Source organism: Bombina bombina, chromosome 9, assembly GCF_027579735.1.
Source record: "Bombina bombina isolate aBomBom1 chromosome 9, aBomBom1.pri, whole genome shotgun sequence".
NCBI classification, from domain to species: domain Eukaryota; kingdom Metazoa; phylum Chordata; class Amphibia; order Anura; family Bombinatoridae; genus Bombina; species Bombina bombina.
The window spans coordinates 67,954,483-67,971,058 of record NC_069507.1 but is presented as its reverse complement, the minus strand read 5'-3'; the positions used below and the strand labels follow the sequence as shown (position 1 = coordinate 67,971,058).

The window sequence follows — 16,576 nt, the reverse complement described above, 5'->3', positions numbered from 1 at the left end:
CTAGAAGTTTGTCTTTTTTTGCGCTCGTCAGGTTGCGCTCGTATTATGAGTTAAAAGTAAACTGCTTTTGCTCTCATGCTAACACGAAGAGCACAAAAAGCAGAACTTAGGACATCACGTGCGCATTCACGTATCCCCCCATAGAATTTAATTGAACTAAAATAGTGGGTGGGAAATGAACACCCTATTCACACGCTAACCTGATTGCATATTCTAATGTGCGCTAACCCAACATGAAAATATGAATATTCCACATTCCAATGTTCTTCACATAGAAATTTGTATTTATGAATAAATTAAACATATTTTGCTATGTATATCTGATAGTATTTTGGTACAATATATATTTATACATTATATATATATATATATATATATACATACACACACAATCATATATATATATATTTATATATATATATATATATATATACACACACATGATCATATATATATATATATATATATATATATATATATATATATACACACACACACACACACACACATGATCATATATAGGTATAGATATGTACAGATATATATAGAAATATCTGTTTAGAAATACTTATTCCCCTATGTGAAGAACATTGGAATGCCAAATATTTACAGAAAATACACAATATAACACTTTATTAAATATAAATATTTTATAAATATGCTTTTATGTGTTTTCATCTACTTAAAGAGACATTAAACACTAAATAAATGCAAAATAGAATGATGCATTCAAATAAAAGGTTAGCCTAAGAATAACATGTAGATGTATTTTTAAAGTGTCATTAGTTGTTTAAATATTGACAAAATAAGTGTAAAGTTTTTAGTGTCTATAAAACAATCGGAGCTGCCATGTTGTAACTTAGGTTACCTTCTCTGCTGTGGCCAATTAGGGACAGTTATAAATAGGTCACTAGAGTGTGCAGCCAATGGCTGTGTGGAATATAACAGTGTTCTGCACTTCCATTTCTAACAGGAGCTGAAAAGCTCACAATTTCAGAATGGAATTACAGGAAAAAGGGACAAAATAAATAATGAAAGTATATTGCTGACTTCTTTTTATATACGTGATTTATCATTTTATATTACCATCTCAAAGTGTTTAATGTCCCTTTAACTGCAAATGGCTCCAATGCACATATATTTATGTATATATATATATATATATATATATATATATATATATATATATATATATATATATATATATATATATATATATGTGTGTGTGTGTGTGTACATATGTATTTACGTGTTTATATGTGTATATACCTGTATGCCTGTAAATACATATATACATATAAAAATACATATGTACACATATATAAATGTATCTTTGTGTTAAAGCCATTTGTCTGTCTTTTATAACACCTGAGACCTCATATATTTGAGCCTTTATAACTTTTTTTGTGCAATATATTTCTGCATAATTTTTATTAGATGGTGATATTATGAGTGTAACTTTGTAATGTATTTTTGATGTGTTTTGTGACACTTTTTGTTTTGGAAACAGTTAACCAGAGCTCTGAGGACATGGTAATCATTCTAGCGTAAATTGTGATTGCGCTCAAGCGATCACGTTTACTTTCAACTTAAGATATGAGCGATAAACCCCTTATCGCTTGCGCATAACTGTTAGCACTTCACTCATAACCTGGCCCTTTACAGGTCTTGGGTGGAACAGTAAGTGAGGCTATTGTAAAGCTATATACCGGTTTTGTGTTTCACACCTTTATCATTATGATGACACATTGGTAACGTTATCTAAAAGGAAGTGAAATCTATTATTACAATAGGTGAGTCTAGAAAGAAAAACTAATACATTTTAAATTGACCTATTTTATATGTAACAATAATATCGTTAACACCCCTTTAAACCTGTGTGCAACCAGCGTGAGACAAGACATCATTTTACAGAAAATAACTGGTTAAACAGTGATCTGTAAAATGAAATGCAAGCAAGACTGTTAGGTGGGGCAGAAGATTTCTGTAGTTTAGGGGGTAAAATGTATTGACACAACCTTGCAACTTTTCATTAAATGTACATAAAGGAGCAATAATAAAACACTATAATGAGGGAGAGCATTATATTATTGTACTATTACTTGAACAGAATTATGTGTTTAACCACCTGGTTCAGCCATGCTCTGATGAACCTGAGCCAAACACAGTCATTGATTGACAGCTATGCACATATGCTGGCCCTAATTAGTCAGATCTTGTAATTCTAACACTAGCAAAGCTGCAAGTCTTTGTCTTTAACCACTAGAAAGGGGTAAACACACAGTTAAAGTACCATTCAGGAGATGCACAGAACTGATGGTTGCAAGAAGACACGGTCAGTGGGCCAATCAGGAAAGGCAGTCATACAGCTGGTTTGCTGCTGCTGGATCAACAGTCGTTAGCACTCAGAACCAGGACTGCGAGTTGCTAGTGCTAAAATTACATGATCTAACAAATTAGAGACTCGGTGCATGTTTCACTATAATGGCTTTTAACTATGACTTTTGTGACATAGTGATATAGAGGCAAATAGAGCAGTGAGAAATGACAATAAGATGTTAGTGAAAGGAAAAAGGCTGAGAGAAAGAACACAAGCAAGTGGCAACATAAAAAAGGAGAAAGGTAACAGTGAAAGAGTCTGATTAACTGAGCAACATTGCACAGAAGATCTCAGTATAGGGTTTCCAACTCGGCCATGTTTTCCTGGATACTTATGAGTTAAACATGCTGCAGGGTGTGCAGAGGGGAACATGAATTGCTCCCCTGCACAGCACATGAATAGTGATCCTGGACATCACTATTCATGTTCCTCCCTGCATACCCTGCAGCATGTATAACTCATAAGTGTCTCAGAAGTTTGCCTTATGGGATGGTGCTAGGGTTGCCAACTCAGCCATGTTTTACTGCACACTTATGAGTTACACATTTTGCAGGGTATGCAGAGGGGAACATGCATTATTCAGGGTCCACCCTGCATACCCTGCAGCATGTGTAACTCATAAGTGTCCAGGAAACATGGCCGCAGTGGCAACCCTAGATGGTGCCCAACCAAGGTGCAGCCTCTTTTAGTTCACTTGTGTCTTTAACAGAAGAGAACTTTCTTGCAATATATCAGTCTGATCCCATCCACAAGTACAATACAGACCTGAAACATCAGGTAACTCTCCTATGAACAAACAAGTTGTACAGCTAATACCAGACATGAGCATTATCAGTGGAGGTGCTGCTATATCTTTCTAAGGCACAGTGGGATAGAGGTCCATGTCTGGTTGTCTCCTAAAAAAGGCTGCACCCTGGGAGAGCACCATTCTCTTACACTATTAAGCTCTGTCCATTTCCCACTGAGTGATTCTCTTTCCTTGTTTATGCCCCTGAACGTGCCATTGCTATATAGGTAACTTGCTGGTTTGGGAGCTCTGTCCCACTGCCCATCCCACCACCCTCTCTACCCTATAAATACCCAGTTCTACAAAGTCTGTAAGTAAAATCCATCTAGAAATGTAGACCACACCACCTGGACCAGTTTAACTCCGCCTATGGCATACACAGGCTCCGCCCTGGGCTTCTGAGACTCCTTTACCAGCCTCCTTAGTCAAATACTGAGTGACAGGAAAAATGTGGGTCCTCGTAGCATAAACCAATCTGTGAGCAAAGTGAAGGGGGAGCTTTGGAGAGTAAAGTGGATTTATTTAGAATTTGCCCCCTAACTAAGGAGAACAATACATGAGTAATATAACAGGGTCTGTGACAGCCTATAACTAGCAAATATAACATATCAGGTATTGCTTTAATTCATATTCTGAGTCACTACAAGAAAGTAAAACAAAATTCCAATTTACTTCTATTATCATCTTAATTTTCTTAATACTCTTGGTTGAAAGGCATATATCTAAGAAGGCTCAAAAGCAGCAATATAATACTAAGAGCTAGCTGGTGATTGGTGACCAGAACATATATACCTCTTGCCATTGGCTCATAAGATATGCACAGCTACTTTCTGTCAGTGCATTACTGCTCCTTCAACAAAGGATGCCAAGTGAAACAAGGCAAATTTGATAAGTAAAATGCTAACTTATTTATTGCATGCTGTATATGAATTATGAAATAAAATGTTTGGGTTTCTTATCCCCTTTAATAGCCTTGACAATGTTAGACAACTGTATTAAAGTTATGTGGTTCCAACTTTATATGAGATTATAGAAACATAGAAACATAGAAACATAGATATTGACGGCAGATAAGAGCCATAGGCCCAGCAAGTCTGCCCCACCTTACCTAACAGTATAAACTTATCTAGTTCGTAGGATAGCCCTATGCTTGTCCCATGCATTTTTAAAGTCCCCCACAGTGTTTGTTGCTACTACCTCTTGAGTATACTGTTTCCAATAAGATAAAGCATTTGTGGGAGCACCACCTAGTGGTCAAATATAATTTCTATCATTTTTTCATATGTTAATTTTTTTTTGTAGGATCATACAACACTGATTTTAGTTTAAATGGTTATTATGGTCTATTAAAAAATATATACCACAAGCATGTTTAAATATTAAAGGGACAGTAAAAACATTGAGACTGTAATATAAAATCTTTAATTAAGCATAGTAAAACAACTTTCCACAATACTTTATTTATTTTGCACCTTTTCCTGTAATTTAAGTCTGAAAATGGCAGGTTTCTAATTTTGAGAATTGGAAGTGCACAGTGCAGGTAATAAAACAAGGTGTGCAAACAAGGCTGTGAGAAAACTCTGTAAGTTAGTATTTTCCACCCAGCCTTGTTTGCACACTCTCTTTTATTGCCTGTTTATATCTGTTCATAATTTTCCTCAGCAGAAGAGATAGATGAGAGGAAAACCTAGTTTCAAACATGGCGGCACCCATTACTATACTAAAATTGGAGAACAGTTCAAACCATTCACAAAAAAAAAAAATACTTTTGAAGTGGGCGGCAGAGGGGGGTATTCAAATTTTATTGCTATATCAAAAAGCATATTATAGTGCATCTCATTAGAATTAAAGGAATACTCTAGTCAAAATTAAACTTTTATGATTCAGATAGATCATGCAATTTTAAGCAACTTCCTAATTTACTCCTATTATCACATTTTCTTCATTCTCTTGATATCTTTATTTGAAAAAGCAAAAATTTAAGCTTAGGAGCTGGCCCATTTTTGGTTCAGAATCTGGGTAGCACTTGCCGATCTGGTGTCTAAATGTAGCAAACCAATCAGCAAGTGCTACCCAGGTTCTGAACCAAAAATGGGCCGGCTCCTAAGCTTAAATCCTTGCTTTTTCAAATAAAGATAGCAAGAGAACGAAGAAAAATTGATAATAGGAAAAAAATTAGAAAGTTGCTTAAAATTGTATGCTCTATCTGAATCATGAAAGTTTAATTTTGACTAGACTATCCCTTTAATAACACAATAACTATATATACATATTTACATTTTTTTCCCCACTGAAACCGAGAGGACCATAGGAAAATGCAGCAAAAATTCTCATTGCAGCAACATTTTTCACTATTAGTCCTCGAGGGCTGGAGACCGATATTTCTGTCTACAAAAAATAAAAAAGTGAGCCTTTAAAAGGAGATTAAACACCTGTTGCCCAGGACCTATTAAATGGCTGCACTTTCAGGCTGATTTTACTGACCACACTGCTAAAATGTAAGCCAATATTAAGCAAAAATTAGCTAATATTAAACGTTTTAATTTTTTATTTGGCGCAAATTATTATTTAATCATTTTTTGTTAAATTATGCAATTAATTTGTGCTTTGGATAGCTTAATAACATTTATAAATAATATAATGTTATAATATTGAAAAGTATTTCACTTTCGCCACACGGCTGACATTTTCTGTGGAGAACACTGTTTTGTGCAAAAACTAAGCTTGTCCCACACTCTTTAGAGAAGCCAAAAAGTGAATTATATAATCTACAACTGCATGCAAAGAAAATAGGCAATTTGTAGCATTTTGGAAAACTATGTTACAGTTTTTTTGGATTCTCTAGGTAGCATGGGGCAATGCACAATTTTTACACAAAAGCAAGAGGTGTCTAATGTCCCTTTAAAAGGGACATACAACAGCAGGTTGAGATTTGTGCATATACTAAAAGGGCTAATTAATTAAAAATTGTTTAAAAATTGCTGGCAAGTATTTTAAATTAATTTTCAAAAATTGAGTTCACAGCTTCTTGTCATGCTCCAGCAGATAATCCCTGTTCACTTTTGTATTCTACCAAAACAACAATAGATATAGATACAGCCATAGAAGGAAATGTGTGGGGGGAGCTTTACAATTCAGAAGCTAAAAAGAAAGGGTTAATGGCGAGGCACTGCAGTATAAATTTGCAGGTAGAGTAATTAAAGTAAATATTATATTTTGTCGCTATCCCAACTTGTTGTATGTCCCTTTAAGAGATATCTGAAAATCTGTCCTGTCTCCCTTACTAGTCAATTACATTCTTTAAACCCACTTATATCAATAGAAGAAAAGCCATTTATTTTTATATTATCACTGTTCACTATTATCCCACAGTTTACTATATAGTCTTGTTTGGGGACTCTCATTCTTTGTTCTTCCTTGTATTCTTTATGTCACTTAAAGGGACATGAAACTCAAACATTTTCTTTCATGATTCAGATAGGGAATGCAATTTTAAACAACTTTCCAATTTACTTCTATTATTTAATTTGCTTCCTTCCCTTGTTATCCTTTGCTGAATGGTTTATATAGGCAGCAGAGACCCTAGGTTCTAGCTGTTGATTGGTGGCTGCATATATATATTGATTGTGATTGGCTCACCCATGTGTTCATTAAGAAACCATTAGTGCATTGCTGCTCCTTCAACAAATCATACCAAGAGAATAAAACAGATTAGATAATAGAAGTAAATTAGAAAGTTGTTTAAAATTGTATTCTCTATCTGAATCATGAAAGAACATTTTTGGGTTTCATGTCCCTTTAAACACTAAATATATTTAATGCGCCTCCCTCTAATTTTTGATTACATCATTTTAGAACCTAGGTAACACTGCAGGTATCTGAAGGAGAACTGCTGCACATGTTTAAAAACTTCCCTTATAACCTCAATACTATGCATATAAAATGTTTCTAGGGTTTAATTTCCCTTTAAAGGGACACTGAACCCACATTTTTTCTTTCACGATTCAGATAGAGCATGCAATTTTAAGCAACTTTCTAACTTACTTCTATTATTAATATTTCTTCATTATCTTGCTATCTTTATTTGAAAAGCAAGAATGTAAGTTTAGAAGCCGGCCCATTTTTGGTTCACAACCTGGGTTGTCCTTGCTGATTGGACAGCACCAATAAACAAGATAGCAAGAGAACGAAGAAAAATTGATAATAGGAGTAAATTAGAAAGTTGCTTAAAATTGCATGCTGTACAGAAAGGAGCAGGATGGTGCTATACAAAGTGTCTTATACAGACTAAACACAAATGTATATGCTACCAAATGCCATATAAGGCATGTGAGAATGTGTATGTATGTGTGTATATATATATATATATATATATATATATTGTATAGTAATCACTTATGTATAATAAACACATGAAGTCCAATATCAGAATCAAATAGATGATCACTTGTAGAACGTGTAATATATGTATGCACGGATGTGCATGTATGTATGTGTAATTATGAATTAGACGGCAAAATAATAGTTTTAGACCACTGCTTTTCAAACCGAGATGGCAACCCTAGTGAGAGCCGGTGAAGAAACCATGTTTACTAATCAGCTGATTATTTCACCTGCGCTCTAGTTCAGATATCCTTAAAATCTGGCCTGTTAGGGAGGTATGAGGACATGTTTGAAAACCAGTGTTTAATTTAGACTGATGGAAATGTATTTTGCATTTACTTACATATGTTTATATTATTGTTATTGCTTTCATGCAGAAGAACTAGATAAAGTCCAACACAGCAGCACCAATCAAAAAGACCTTCACGTTTTATTCCCTAAGAGATATTGTTTTGAGTGGTGCTGCTGTATTGGAGTTTGTTATTGCTGGGGTTAGTGCAGTGGCCCCTATAGTTTGCACACTCCATTTTGTGACACCTGTGCAGGATTTCTTTGGACTGGATGCAGAAGAACAAGGAGAGGCTAACCATAAACATATTTTTGTCTGCGTTGCCAGGTGAATATTTCAGAATATTTATGGCAGAATGGAAACATTTTTATGAGCTCTTTACAAAGCAGGCTTTGGTTGTCAGCACAAGCTTAATTCATCATATTGCTGGAAAGATATAGTGACATGAGAAAATGACTTCATTACAATGTCTTGTGTCATCCCAGCATATTTATAACTGCTCTCAATTAATGACAGATGATTTCATTATCAGCTCATCGCAAACACACCTACACACCACTATAATTCAGAAACGGCTTTATGTCACATCTTCAGAAATGATATGACTGTTTTTTTGTGTTAATTCCATATTAAAGGAACAAAAAAAGTGCAAAAAACCCCAAAAAAGAAAATGCTGTAATGTGTTGGTATTTTATTATTACTATTGCTTGTATATAACTATGGGGCCAATCACAGTTAGTCAGCTATTTGCTACCGAAAAGGCTTTTGGTTTTCTGATTGAATTTGTCATTAAAGGGACATTCAAGCTAAAACTGGAATCCACATGGATACATTTCAGTTTTGGATAGAAGCAGTTTTGTAATATATATGTAATAGCGAAAATGCTTCTAATATAAGCTATAGCTGTTTCAAAAGTGTATTTAAGTATGCACCGTGCCTAAGGTGCTTGTACCATCTTGTATTGACTCAGTTTGTTAATTGCTGACATGATACAAGCCCCACTGGCGCTCGGAGAAGCTGCAGTATTTAAATTGCTGGTGCACTGAAGGCTGTGACACACTGAGGGCGATGTGCAGCGTGATTATGCAGCTGTGTGCACAAAGTGTGTCCTGCCTTTTCATCTCAGCGCACTCAGCTGCATCAGGTCGCGTAGCTGAGTGCTCAGAGTTGAAATATTTGAACTTCAGAAGCGATACGACATGGCGCGAAACAGCTGCTACGCCTCGTGCCGCATCGCTTGCAGTGTGTCAAAGCCTTTAGAATATCTTGCTATGTTTCATGTGCAGAGGAAAATTTTAACACTAAAACAGTGATAGCTTTTACTAGAAGCAATTTTGCCAATACATGTATATTGCAAATATGTTTCTATTCACAGATGTAGTTCATCATCATCATCATTTGAGCGGAATGTCCCTTTAAGTTTCGAGTGATTACCATGCACTATACATTTGTTTGTTTAAAGCCTGCCACCAAAGATAACTTTTCAACAGAAAAGCTCCCAAAAAAAGCCTTTTCGTCTGTTAAAGAGAATACAATTTTTAACAACTTTCCAATTTTCTTCTGATATCTAATTTGCTTAGTTCACTTGATATCCTTTTTTGAAAAGCATACCTAGATGGGCTAAGGAGCTGGGAGCTAGCTGTTGATTGGTGGGTGCACATATATGTTTCTTTTCAATAGCTTACTGGTGTGTTCAGCTAGCTCCCAGTAGTGCTTTGCTGCTCTTTTAATTAAAGATACCAACAGAAAGAAGCACAAATGATAATAGAAAGTAAATTGGAAAGTTGCTTAAAATGTATGTTCTATCTGAATAATAAAATAACAATTTATGGTTTCATGTTCCTTAAAGGGACACTGAACCCAAATGTTTTCTTTCGTGATTCAGATAGAGCATGACATTTTAAGCAACTTTCTAATTTACTCCTATTATCAAATTTTCTTCATTCTCTTGGTATCTTTATTTGAAATGCAAGAATGTAAGTTTTGATGCTGGCCCATTTTTGGTGAACAACCTGGGTTGTTCTTGCTGATTGGTGGATAAATTCATCCACCAATAAAAAAGTGCTGTCCAGAGTCCTGAACTAATAAAAAAAAGCTTAGATGCCTTCTTTTTCAAATAAATATAGCAAGAGAACGAGGAAAAATGATAATAGGAGTAAATTAGAAAGTTGCTTAAAATTGCACGCTCTATCTGAATCATGAAAGAAAAAATTTGGGCTCAGTGTCCCTTTAAGTACCTGTTCTTGAAACAAAAACGTGGGAGGTCACCTTAAACTGACTGATACAATAGCCCTTTTAATCCTCTTAAAGGGACAGTAATCACCTTGTAATTACTAAACATTACTTCTGTGCTGCTAAATAATATATCAGCCAAGACTTAACATTTTTAAAACAAATTTTCTTCTGCAATTATTTTTCAACAGTCAAACTTCACTTTACCTACCATTTGCCTTATTAATCTGGGCTTTAGTCAGCAGACAAGGCTAGTCACTGTCATAAAGTTAGTTTAAAATACTACAGAGTTAGCCTTAACAAATCAGTATGGTGCATTTCAAGTTCTGAATATTAGAAACTGCTCAATTTTCAGAGCTAAATTACATAAGGGGGGCAAAATAAATAATGAAAAACAATTGCAAAGTAGCTTAATTATGTATAACTAAACATTTTATATAAAAATTTCAAGGTGTTCACTGTCCCTTTAATGTTACAGAAAAGCTCTATTCAAGTAACCCCTTGTTTATTTACATGTGTGACATTAACCTATTGTAATCAGGATGCATCCTCAACACTCATTAACCATATGAATTTCATACATAGCTTGTCATGATGGGCATACTTATATGGTCGCATCAGGACCCCAAACATCTACAAATGGTGTGTTTTGAACTTATATTTTAATATATGAATCTAAGTCACACTTGCACTGTTGAGAATGTCACTAACAGTTCTGCTGCCTTTTAAATCGGGTTTTAAAAGGGGATCGCACAATCATGACTTTCATAAGAATCTATTGTAATCTGTTTCCATCCGCACCACTGCTAAATTATCTGAATGCATCTTTTATGTTGTCAGGATGGGCAGACTGTGCACCACCCCTCCCCCCTCTTTATGATCTTTTTAAACTTTGACAAGTATTGTTTTTAACAATATTTAATTTGATTATTAAAGCACAGATTCCATTTTGAAGTGAACTATAAACAAGACGGCTTTCTATTGGAAGGACTTATAATATCTTCATATACATAATTTGAACATTACTGAAAGTGTAAATCATAAATCCATTGCCTTGCAAGATTGTATCTGTCAGCAAGAGCCTTAAACAAGATTTCTCCTTTTTTATAGGGGACACACTACCATGCACTCTAAGTCCAAACTTGTTCACAAGAATGCGTTTCAAAGTGTGTGCGCCTACATTATTAGCAAGCCTTTCTGGCTGAAAAAGCTGTAGTCAGCAGAATTTGATTGAGGCCTATGTGTTTAAACACATAGTTAAAGTAAGCTTCAAAAGCAGCAATGCACTATTGAAAGTTAGCTGAACATATCTAGTATAAAGAGGCATATGTGTGTATCCACAATCACCACCTAGCTCCCAGTAGTGCATTGCTGGTTCATAACTCTACCTAGGTATGCTTTTCAACAAGTGATTCCAAGAGAACAAAGTAAGATTGATAACAGAAGTAAATTAAAAATAAAATTGCATGTTTTATCTGAACAATGAAAGTTTAAATCTGACTTACATGTCCCTTTAAAGAAGATATTCTATAATGTGTTGCATAAATAAATAAAAATATATATTATTATTATTATGACAATGATGTCCTTGTCTTAAAGGAAGATAATGTATTCTTGCCAGGTTTGTGGAATCTTGTTCTTTTTATCAACAGAGATCTGGGAGTTGTCTCTATCAGCCAGTTATAAATAAATATACAGGTATTCAACTTGTGTTATTAGTTTTTACTTAGCTTTAAAGGGACATTAAACACTTTGAGATGGTAATATAAAATGATAAATTGTATATAATAAAACAACTCTGCAATATACTTTCATTATTTATTTTGTCCTCTTTGCCTGTGATTCCATTCTGAAATTGTGAGCTTTTCAGTTCCTGCTAGAAATGGAAGTGCAGAACACTGTTAAATCCAGCACAACCATTGGCTGCACACTCTAGTGTTCTATTTATAACTGACCCTAATTGGCCCCAGCAGAGAAGGTAACCTAAGTTACAACATGGCAGCTCCCAGTGTTTTATAGACACTAAAACTTTACACTTATTTTGTCACTTTTTAAACAACTAATGAAACTTTAAAAAATACATCTACATGTTAGTCATGGACTAATCTTTTCTTTGAATGCATCATTCTATCTAGCATGTATTTAGTGTTTAATGTCCCTTTAAAGGACCAGTAAATACAGAAGATTTGCACAAACAACAAATGCATTAAAACAGACAATGTAATAGTACTTAGTCTGAACTTCAAATGAGAAGTAGATTTTTTTCTGAAAATTTAAAAAAATGTCTATTTCCACTCCTCCTGTATCATGTGACAGCCACCAGCCAATCACAAGTTTAGTTTTGACTTGAGTGTCCCTTTACATAGCCTTTATTTAACTTTTACATGCAAAAACTATTTTAATAGGTTAAACTGCAGCTTATTCATGCGTATGTTTGGATTGTTTGGTTCAATGGCTGTATAGCTTACTGGCTGCTAAACAATGACAATCATTTTCACATCAGCATCTTTTTCATTTGTTCCATCCTTTAATGGGATATTAAAACTATTTTTTCTGAGTTCCACCAAAAGGAAGAGATTTGAAAATTATTATTATAGTTTTTGTGTCATCAATAAGAACATGATTCAGATAGAGTGTACAATTTTTAAATAAAAATGTCCAATTTAATTATAGTATCAAACTTAAAGGGATATGAAACCCATTTTTTTCTTCTTTCATGATTCATATAGAACATGCAATTTTAAGCAACTTTCTAATTTACTCCTATTATCAATTTTTCTTTGGTCTCTTTATTTGAAAAGCAGGAATGTATAAGCTTAGGAGCTGGTCCATTTTTGTTTCAGCACCTGGTTAGCGCTTGCTGATTGGTGGCTAAAATGTTTCTAGTTTACTTTTACTAGAAGCATTTTTGCTATGAAAAGTATATTACAATTACAAACATTTTTATAATTAAAATTTGAATGTGCCCAAGCACATTTCTTTTTTGACCTTTATATCCTTTTTAAGCATTTTTTTCTTTCACGATTCAGATAGAAAATGTGATTTTAAACAATTATGTAATTTACTTCTATTATCTCATTTGTTTTGTTCTCTTTGTAATTTTTTTTAAGTGGATACTAAGGTAGGCTCAGGAGCTGATGATTGGTGGCTGCACATACACTATATGCCTCTTGTTATTGGCTCACCCAGTGCATTAAAGTGAATGTAAAGTGAACACGACTGCCTCACAGCGTTGTATAGACTTTTAAAAATGAGCCTCAGTTTAATTCATGACATTTTTTATATTTATTTATTTTCTTAAATTTCTACCTTTTTACTGCTCCGCCTAAAAGCGCAGCTCTCCTGCCCGCCATATTGTCTAATTGATTGGCAGATGACAATTCTTAAAATAACTAATCCTTGTTCCTTTGTAGTTTTAAGAATCGTCATCGGTCAATCAATTAGACAATATGGAGGGCTGGAGAGCTGCGCTTATCTGCGGAGCAGTAAAAAGATAAAAATTTAAGAAAATAAATAAATATCAAAAATTTCATGAATTAAACTCAGGCTCATTTTTAAAAGTCGATATAGGTTGTAGTAGGAGGTGCTGATTCAAGACGTTTTGCTGTGTATACTCCACCATTTCTTCCAGAACTATTTCTGTGTCTGTTGGAAAATATCGCATTGGCGTAGTGCTTCCAAACACCTTGTAAATAAGTGTAAAATACTCACAGATACACTGATACAGATACAGATATTCTGTGAGTATTCTACACTTGTTTGGAAGCACTACGCCAATGTGATATTTTCCAACAGGCACAGAAATAGTTCTTGAAGAAATCGTAGAGTATACACAGTGAAACTTTATGGAAATCCCCATCAATCAGCGCCTCCTTCTACTACAACCTATATCGACTTAACAGCCTTTGGGAGAGACTGTTGGAAGGCAGCGGTTCTAACCAGAGGGTAGTGCTTTTCCGTATTGTATATTTTTATTTTTGTCTACTCGATTTGTAAAAGTCTATACAATGCCGAGAGGCAGTCATGTTCACTTTACATTCACTTTAACTATCTCCCAGTAATGCATTGCTGCTCCTTCAGCAAAGGATACAAAGAGAATGAAGCAAATTAGATAACAGAAGTAAATTGGAAAATTATTTAAAATTACATGCTCTTTCTCAATCATGAAAGAAAAATTTTGGGTTTCATGTCTCTTTAAGTCACAACAATTTTGAAGGACATAAACTGCCTCAGTTAAGATTTACGGACCACAGCATATTGGAAACGGACCCAAATATTCAACAGCAGCTGTAGCCTGTTAGCATTTTAAATGGATACAAAGATTCCAATTGAAATGTGTGTGGGTGTTTCAATTTTATATAGAAGATAATAGAAGTATATTGCAAAAATGCTTGTATTTAAAATAGAAATGCAACAATACACATTTCAATGTTAACCATTCTATCCCTTTAATATATTTTTTCTTATTTTTTCACTAAATATCATGCAGCATGTGCTGTTCAACACCACAAACCATAAATACAAGTCTATCCAGATGTGGACAAGCACATTATAGCCTGGGGTCATGAAACAGCCCATTTCCCAATATATTATAAGCATGAACAAGTGTAGGCAGACAGCTGCAGTTGCTACAATGGTTAACCCCCCTCTATTATGTTAAAGCAGTGGTCATTCTTTTTTATTTAGTTGTTTACAGGGAGACACCATTGCTACACTTCTGGAATTCATGTGACATAGGCAGATACTCTAGTAATGACTCTATTTATGTAATATATTGTATGTTTAATATATAAATGCATATTGTCCCTGCTTAAAGGGTTAAAATGTTTCTATTAAAATTATTTTCATCCGCTTCCATAGCCACTCTTACATTTGCTTCACTTTTTTTCCCCACACAAAGGGCCATACAAGAATTAGATTGTCAGTTGTTTGCACAAGAACGAGATCGTTCTACCAAATGCACATATTTTAAACACAAGGTAGTGAACGGGAAACGCATAGTATTGTAACCCCTCAATTGCCAAAGCCGACTCATATGCGTTATCGTCCTCTTTGGCAGTCAAGGCGTTAATAACATTATAAACATCCAAGCTCTTCCCCCCCCCCAACCCCCCCCCCCTTCATAAATTCCATTGATTGTTACCCTTTCATATCACTGCAGGCTACCACAAATGGGTAGATTTTGGGTTAACATACCTCTGCATTAGAATAGACTGTAAGCTCTTGGGGTTGGGATATGTGCCTGCTGTATGCACTGACCTGTGAATTCCAGGCACCTGAGGCGTCCGAGCAGCTGTCACCTGTTTCACACGGTCTGTCCCAAACCAAGATGACACCCACACCCCCGTAGAATTGAAATCCTGGCTGTCCCCTCGTAGCGCGTCTTAGCCAATCAGCGCTAGTGATCTGAGACTGTAGGCGAATAGGAGCTCGGCAAAGGCAGAGCTATTGAATTCCCCTGCCTGAGGAGGCTTCCCCCACTAAATACGGTTGCTAGGGAGACGGGATGAGCCCTGCTCCTGTTGCTAATATGGCAACATCAGTAAATAGAAAGGGATCCCAGGGGATAGCTTGCATTGCCTATTTCATTATACTGTACACTGGACAATAAAGTGACCTCTGACCCTTAGACACAGATAGAAGGCCGTGCTATGTTACAAATTACAAATTCATAGACTGCATTGTGGAATTAATTACATTTACACATGAATTAAGTTACTCCAATCTGGTGCTAGTGCTGATTCTTAGCTGCTAGTACACAAATTGTTATCACTCAGATAATTTGTCTACCAAATGTTTTTTTAAAGTTCCAGTTTAGTTTGTGGTTGGAGACCTCTTCTATTATAAATTAATTTATCTCCCCTCTCTCCTCCCTTGTGATTCTCCCTCTGGTCCCTCTCATTTCCCACATATAAATTAATATTAAGATTACATATGATAATGAGCAGCATTTTCTATTCCCATAAAGTTGATGTGGTTTCTGCACAGCATATTCAGATTTGCCCAAAACAGATTATAGCTGGCCACTGCCAGACAAAAATCTGTTATTACAAATGGAATACATTCTAGCTGTTCATTCCCTGAATCAATACAAATAACCAAATTTAAATCTCACTTTGTTTTTTTCAATTATTAAAACCTTACTTTGTGAAATTAAATAAAAAAAATGTCAGTGTCTGACCCAAATTTTTTTCTTACATGATTCAGATAGAGCATACAATTTTAAGCAACTTTCTAAATTACTCCTATTATCAATTTTGCCTCATTCTCTTGGTATATTTATTTGAAAAGCAAGGATGTAAGCTTAAAGGGACAGTATACACTCATTTTCATATAACTGCATGTAATAGACACTACTATAAAGAATAAGATGCACAGATACTGATATAAAAATCCAGTATAAAACTGTTTAAAAACTTACTTAGAATCTCTCAGTTTAGCTCTGTTGAAAAGGTGGCTGGAAAGCCCACTGCAAGTGGGAAATAAGACACTCCCCCCTCCCCCT

At 34.9% G+C, this 16,576-nt stretch overlaps 1 protein-coding gene across 1 annotated transcript in view; it reads right to left on the bottom strand.

Annotated features, from left to right (window-relative positions):
- The window catches only part of RASSF4 (Ras association domain family member 4), a 479,342-nt gene extending 464,007 nt beyond the window's left edge, over positions 1-15,335 (bottom strand). The window contains exon 1 of the mRNA XM_053692194.1: positions 15,268-15,335. The gene's annotated coding sequence lies outside the window, so the exon portion shown is untranslated. The remainder of the gene's footprint in view (positions 1-15,267) is intronic.
- Positions 15,336-16,576: the final 1,241 nt, after the last annotated feature.